Here is a 6,846-nt window from a genome sequence, read left to right on the forward strand (position 1 = left end):
TAAGACATTATTGAGGATAATAGGTGGAAATGACCTTTGACCTATTACACGAAATTTAGGGAAATCAAAGCCGTGATGAATGACCACCCAAAAGGTGGAAGGGATTGCATTCGATGGTTGTCTTGCCCTAAAGGTAACTTTTTCAATAAAATCGGCTTGGAATGAGCTTAGAAGCTAGGAAAGGGAGATTACTTGGGCTAGCTTGATTTGACACAAAAAATTTATTGCTAGGCATGCTATCATTCTTTGGTTTTCCATTAAACAAAGACTTACTACAACGAACAAGTTGTTAAAATTAGGATCACCAATGATGCTTCTTGTGTGTTTTGCAATAACGGGGAGGAAAGTTTAAACCATCTCTTCTTCTAATATGAGTATAGTCTTCATATTTGGAGCAACACTTTATCGATCCACAATATGAACTATGGAGGTTAAGACTGAGGAGATTGTATAAAGGACATAGCCATAGAGTGGAAAGATAACAATTTTAAGCATATTATGGGGAAGTTGAACCTTTAAGCCACTATTTATGTAATATGGAAGGAGAGGAATAATAGAGTCTTATCGAGAAATTACATTTCTAAGGAAAGAGTCAAAGAAAAAATAAAAAGAATTGTTAAGGATAAAGGTGCAAAGTTCTCTAACTTTTCCCTAATGAAGAGTAACAAGGAGATAGCTAAAAGATGAGGCCTTCTACAATGCATCTTTAAGCCATCTTGATGGTCTTCCTCATTTTTTTTTCTAACAAAGTTTCTATTTTGGAAATTTAGGCCCAAAGCTTCAGATTTTCTAGATGTACTTTAAAATTCCAAGAACCTAATGCTTTGAATATGGGTTTTATTATTGCCATTCACTTCCGAGTTTCTAGTCTCTTCCAATTTCGGCCTCTATAGTGCACATTTTGTATTTTACTCTTGGATTCTACTGTTTTGCTTTCTCAACTGGACATTCTTTGTTTTATGTTCTGTACACATGTTGTGTTTGGATTTTGGTTTATGTTCTATACTGCCAGCTCTCCATTTTGCAATCTTCTGGTCACAGTCTCAATTATGTTGGAAAATTCTGTAGCAAATTATGTAGAATTATTAAAGGACTAGTTGTTGCTCTTTGCCTTCAAGTCTCTCCTGCATAGATTAATCTCTAAGAAGATCCAAAAGGCTGCTAAGTTTCCTTCTAGCAATGCTACAAATATAGATTCCCCCTAGAAAAACAGTTTGCATGTCTTTTCTACTAGCTTCCCCTATGATTTCCCTTTTTATGTAGATTATGCCTCTGCTTCATGTGCCACCTTCTGGTAGTTTACTGTCTTTTGCCATTTTAATCATTTTTTATTTATTTATGGTGCATAACTCTTTTAGGCAATATATAAAAGTTAGGTTCCACAATTTTTTGATTGTTTTGATCAATTTTATCATATTTTTTCCTTGCTTGAATAGTTTAGGCTACAACGACACCCCCTTTTATAATCTCTATTGATTTTTCCCTCCCACTCTCTTAAGGCCTAGCAATGCTCTCACTTTTGGTAGTAACTCAAAAGAAGTGTTGGTTTTGGGTGCATCTTGCCCTTGGTGGCCTTGGTTGTTTAGTCCTCCTAGCCGAGCTTAGGTTGTTTTTGAGCCTTTTGGTTGTGTTTTGTTTATATATTCTTTTGCTTAGCAAAAAAAAAAGTTAATAAAATCTGTTAATTTTAAGAATATAATTGTCATTTGACTTATAATATTGAAAAAAATAAAATTTTATTTAATTTCCTTACCTTAATTTTTAAAAACTAACAATTTCCCTTTAGTTTAAGTTTTGAAAAATTACATTTCCCTCATAGGGTTTCATTCATTTCTCTTATTTCTCAAGCAACATTCTTCGTCTCTGGCCAACTTCATCTTCCCACATATCTTCTTCTCCAATACTCTTTCCCTCTCCCTAAAGAATGGTAGCCCAAGTTAAAGAGTTGAGAAGACACATCTTTCTTTCTCAAACGAAGACGATGATGAATTTAGTAATATATTAATTAAAGAACCTAAGACTTTTGTTACATCTTTGGAAACAAGTTTTAATCATGATTAATTGTGAGACTTTTTTTTTTTTTTTGCCATGCATACAATACTTATGCGATGACAATTTGGTCTCTAAACCAAGTCCTTAGCTTGTCTCTTTTCGAATAAGGGGAGATATCTCTAATAGAAAAGAAAATGAAAATGAGAAGAAATTTTTTTTTTTTTGTAAGAATAATAAATGGAAGAGAAATTTATCTTACAAGAATTTTCCATTATCCATGAACCCGGAACAAGCAAGGATGAAGAAAGGTCTTCTACAGGGACGAGTATTAAGGTATTCGATCTTACTCCGGCCTGCCCTATGTTGCCTTATACCATCCCTATACATGCATAAGAGAAAAGACTTCTAAAAAAACAATAGATTGTTAGTGGAAGATTAAGTAGTCACACAATTGATGTGTACATAGTTCCTAAGAATCAATTAATATGTGTAACAAAAATAGATGAACAGATTGTTGTAGTACTTTTTCTTTGTGAATGTACCCGAGTAACATTTTCTAGACAGAAATCAGAATTGCGATATTCAGTGTTCATGGATTCCCACGATCCTTTTTTCATGATTTTACCATTCTAAATGCATATTATGTGTCACAATTTTATCATTCTAAGAACATATTATACTAATATTAATATGAATGAATAATAAAACACATTAGTGACTAGACTCACAACCACTGTATCAAACTCAAGTCCTTGACATGAGAGTCCTAATACTCCACTATTTTCGCTAGCCCTTGAGGTTATCTTTTTATGTTTTATAGGTAAAATGTAAGCAAAAGTAACAAGATTCATTCAAATGATGTAATGAGAGGAGGAAGATTAAGTAAGAAGTTGAAAGTTGTTTTACTTTAAATTTTGCATAAGTTACTTTATTGTAAGTAGGAGAAAAATTTCTAAGGTTTTCTTGTAAACATCTTTATAAGCTTTTTCTTAGAGTTGAAACAATTATGTTTTATAAGATTTTTTTCTGAAAAATGAAAGGATTTATGTTGTCTTTTTCTTAATGAAAGATATGAAGTTTCAATATACGTACATGTGTTAATGTTTAAAGTTTTCCGCTAATCTAAGTTATGTTTTTTTTATCATCTTACACTTTTAATGTGTGAATCTTTTAGGTTGGTTGACTAGGGATACTTAATCAAACATTAAATTTTCAATAAACCTATGTCAATTTATTAGTATCTAATTTGAATATTTATAATAATATATTATAGTTAAATTGAATATTTTTAAATTAAAAAAGAATTAATATTTATTATAAAATAATATATCATCATTATATCTAAAATAGTATCCATTAATTTTTTAATATCAATTATTATTTATTCACAATTTAATATTAATTTTTTAATGATAAAGAAATTTTGTTTTTATAAATTTTTTTGGATATGTACTTATAAAATTTTAAGGTTGAAAGACTTGTTCCCACCTAAGGTATTGTGTAAACCCAAATTCATATATATCAACTTTAAAAAACTCAAAATTTCACCCATGAGTCAATTTCTATTAAAATTTTCAATTATAGTTAAAGATAAAATCGTTATTTTAATAATAATATTAAAAAACTAAAATTTTATTTCATTTTCCTATCTTAGTTTTAGAAACTGATCATTTCCCTTCAGACTTTATATATTGCATTTTTGAAAAATAACATTCCTTCCTCCACCTCTAAGGTTTCGTACTTTTTCAAGTTTTTCTTTTGCAATTGCCTCCCAAAACTTTTTGAAACTTTTATTTCACCCTCATATAATTCGTTTCAAGTTTCTCTCAGGTGAGATAGTGACATCGAATGATGAAAATTGCAGTAATCACCTTGTGCGATTTTCGTTGACGATGCATCTTTCCCTCCCGCACGATTATGATGACTCGCTCTCTTCCTCACAATGACTTGGTGTCTCTTTCTCTCTCGCTGTTGACCTGCTTTCTTCCTTTGTCCATCAGTGACACATCGAGAGAGAAGCGAGGAAAAGAGGTTGTAAAGAGTCATATTCGATGAAGAAAAACCACATCACCAACTTGCGTGGAGAAGAATGCTAAGCTAATGGCAACTTGATCCTGGGTAAAGAGATGGCTAAAGACGGAAAAAGGCAATCGTTGAAAAATGGTAGCAAATGGAAATTATATTGGGGTGAAATGAAAGTTTTAAAAAGTTTTTGGGGGGCGGTTGGAAAAGAAAAACTTGAAAAAGTATGAAACCTAGAGTTTGGGGGGGGGGGGGGGAGGGAGAGAAAGTCATTTTTCAAAACTGGAATATATGAATTCTAGAGAAAATTGTCATATTTTAAAACTAAGAGAGAAAAAAAAATAAAATTTTAGTTTTTTAAATATTGTTATTAAAATAATAATTTTACCTTTAACCCTAACTGAAAAATTTAATAGAAATTGACTCATAGATAAGACTTTGGGTTTTTGAAAGTCAATGGGTATGAGTTTGGGTTTATGCTATACCTTGGGTGGGAATAAGTCTTTTGGCCAATTTTTAATTAAGACTTATGTCCAAACTAGGTGCCGAGTTCAGTTAGGGCACCTAAGTCGGACCCAATCTTGTTTCGAGTTTACTATTCTACACACAATATTGACTAATTATAAACTCGGACTCAATATCTTTGATCTAGTATTTTTTACACCCTAAAAAACAAAGAAAGTTAGTAAGTAAAACTGAAAAAATAGAAATAAAAAATTGGGAAATTAAATTATATACCCCATCTTACCCTAAACCAAGCAAAAATGCCCCTTTTTGAAAGCCTTAAATAAAAATGCCCCAAAAATTTTTAAAAATACTAATACTATCCTTCACCACTTCTATATATACTTTCACTCTTATACCTTTTTCATATCATTCAAACTCTCACTCTCACCTTCATTTTTACTTAATATTTGATACTGTGGGTTCATTTAAAAGGAAGAAAATTCCTATTTCTAAATTTGAGATGAAAAAAATCAATTTGTGAGAACAAGATATTTATACAAATCTTAAGTCAAAACTTAATTTTATTTATTAAATCAAGTTTGTATACTATGTAAATGGGCATCTGAAGGGGACAAAACAGGTAACATAATTGATGAGCACTTCTGCAGGGGATTCTCGATAATAAGGGCTTGAACATCATGAAGATGTGTGGTCTCGATGGTTGGGGTCTCAACAGTTGGACATGTAGTCTGTTCAGTAACAGGGGTCTGAACATTGACAGGTGTCTTAGGACTAGGGGCCTAAATATCCATATGTGGCATAGCTAGAAAAGCTCCATTTGAGGGGTTAAGGAAGATGAACATAATCGGGGATCCAATATACATGTGTAGGCAACAATGTCAACATGCCATTATGCAGACTTCTTAATCAGTAATGGTTGGAGCAAGAAAGTAACATCATTATACTCATTTAGATAAATAATTAAATATATTTGCATTAATCAATAAATTAATCAATTAACAATTACATACCTTATCATCAGTGAATATAATTTCTGTATGACTCTATTTAAAAATATCTTTTGTATGCCAGCTAAACATTCGTGGAGATGCATCCATAGTAACCAAGTCTACCTAATTATCTAGGGTGTCAATCGTCTTGTAGATCCAAAATTGCAGTATGAACATTAATATTTAAATTCAATTAATAATGCTTTCCCTTGACAATCAATATATATAATTAACAAATATACATTTACTTGGAATGAGAGCGAGAACCCATATATATCATATTTATGCATATTTGTCATCTGACCGAAGCAAATCCTCTCACTCACCTCGAACATTGACTCATTTGTCATTTTCCATACTACAACACCCTACAGATAGGAATTGAAACAGTCTAAATGATCAACCAATTTAAGATCCTCTACAGATACCTTATTTCATTTGTCGTTTCTTAGTAACACCATATAAAGACAATACAACATGACAATTTTGACAGTGTTGATATCGTCATCCTCCCATGACTTCATTTGGAAAACTTACTCCAAATCATGATACTGCACCTTTTGATATCCCAAAAAATAGGTCTGCCAAATCCTATCTCCAAATCTAATGGAATATATGATGAAATAGTATATTCCAACTAAATGATAGTCTGATCATAAGTGCAAACTCGAATAGGGTAAATTTCATGCCAAGCCTATTAATCCTAAACCAAAACTCATTCCTCCCTAATCCTTGATACAGTTGTCACAACATGAATAAGTACACCAACACTCCATTAAATCTTATATCTGGTAATTGTAGCAAATGCTCAAAACAAGTCGTCTCAAATAATAGCAAACTGTGCCAATGTCAATGAAAATTTAATCTTGGAAATTTCGTTTTGTTGTACACTAAAAGTAACCTTTGCTCAAAAGTGTCATGCCTCATTCGGGATTCTTAATTGATTGCTGAAGTCCTCACGGTTTTTTTTTATGGGAAACATCTTGTAAAAAAAAAATCATTATCATGACAAACTTGATAAGAATTTTGGAAAAAACACACATAAAATTGAATATAAAAATAAAAAAAATTTAAATTTTGAAAACTATACGTCGAAAAATTGTAAATGAAAACAAAACGAAAAACAAACCTGAAATTCAAAAACTATATATTGAAAAACCTAAGAATGATTAATACTAAAAAATATAAAAATAAAAAAAATATATGTAAAAAAACCTAGGAATTATAGAACTCGAAAATAGACCTTAAATTTGAAACTATACATCAGAAAATCTTAAATTGACAAAAACTAATTTAAAATTTGAAAACTAAACATTGAAAGATTAAGAATAACAAAAATACCAAAACGTATCTAAAATTTGAAAATTACATATTG

Source organism: Mangifera indica, chromosome 9 (genome assembly GCF_011075055.1).
Source record: "Mangifera indica cultivar Alphonso chromosome 9, CATAS_Mindica_2.1, whole genome shotgun sequence".
NCBI classification, from domain to species: domain Eukaryota; kingdom Viridiplantae; phylum Streptophyta; class Magnoliopsida; order Sapindales; family Anacardiaceae; genus Mangifera; species Mangifera indica.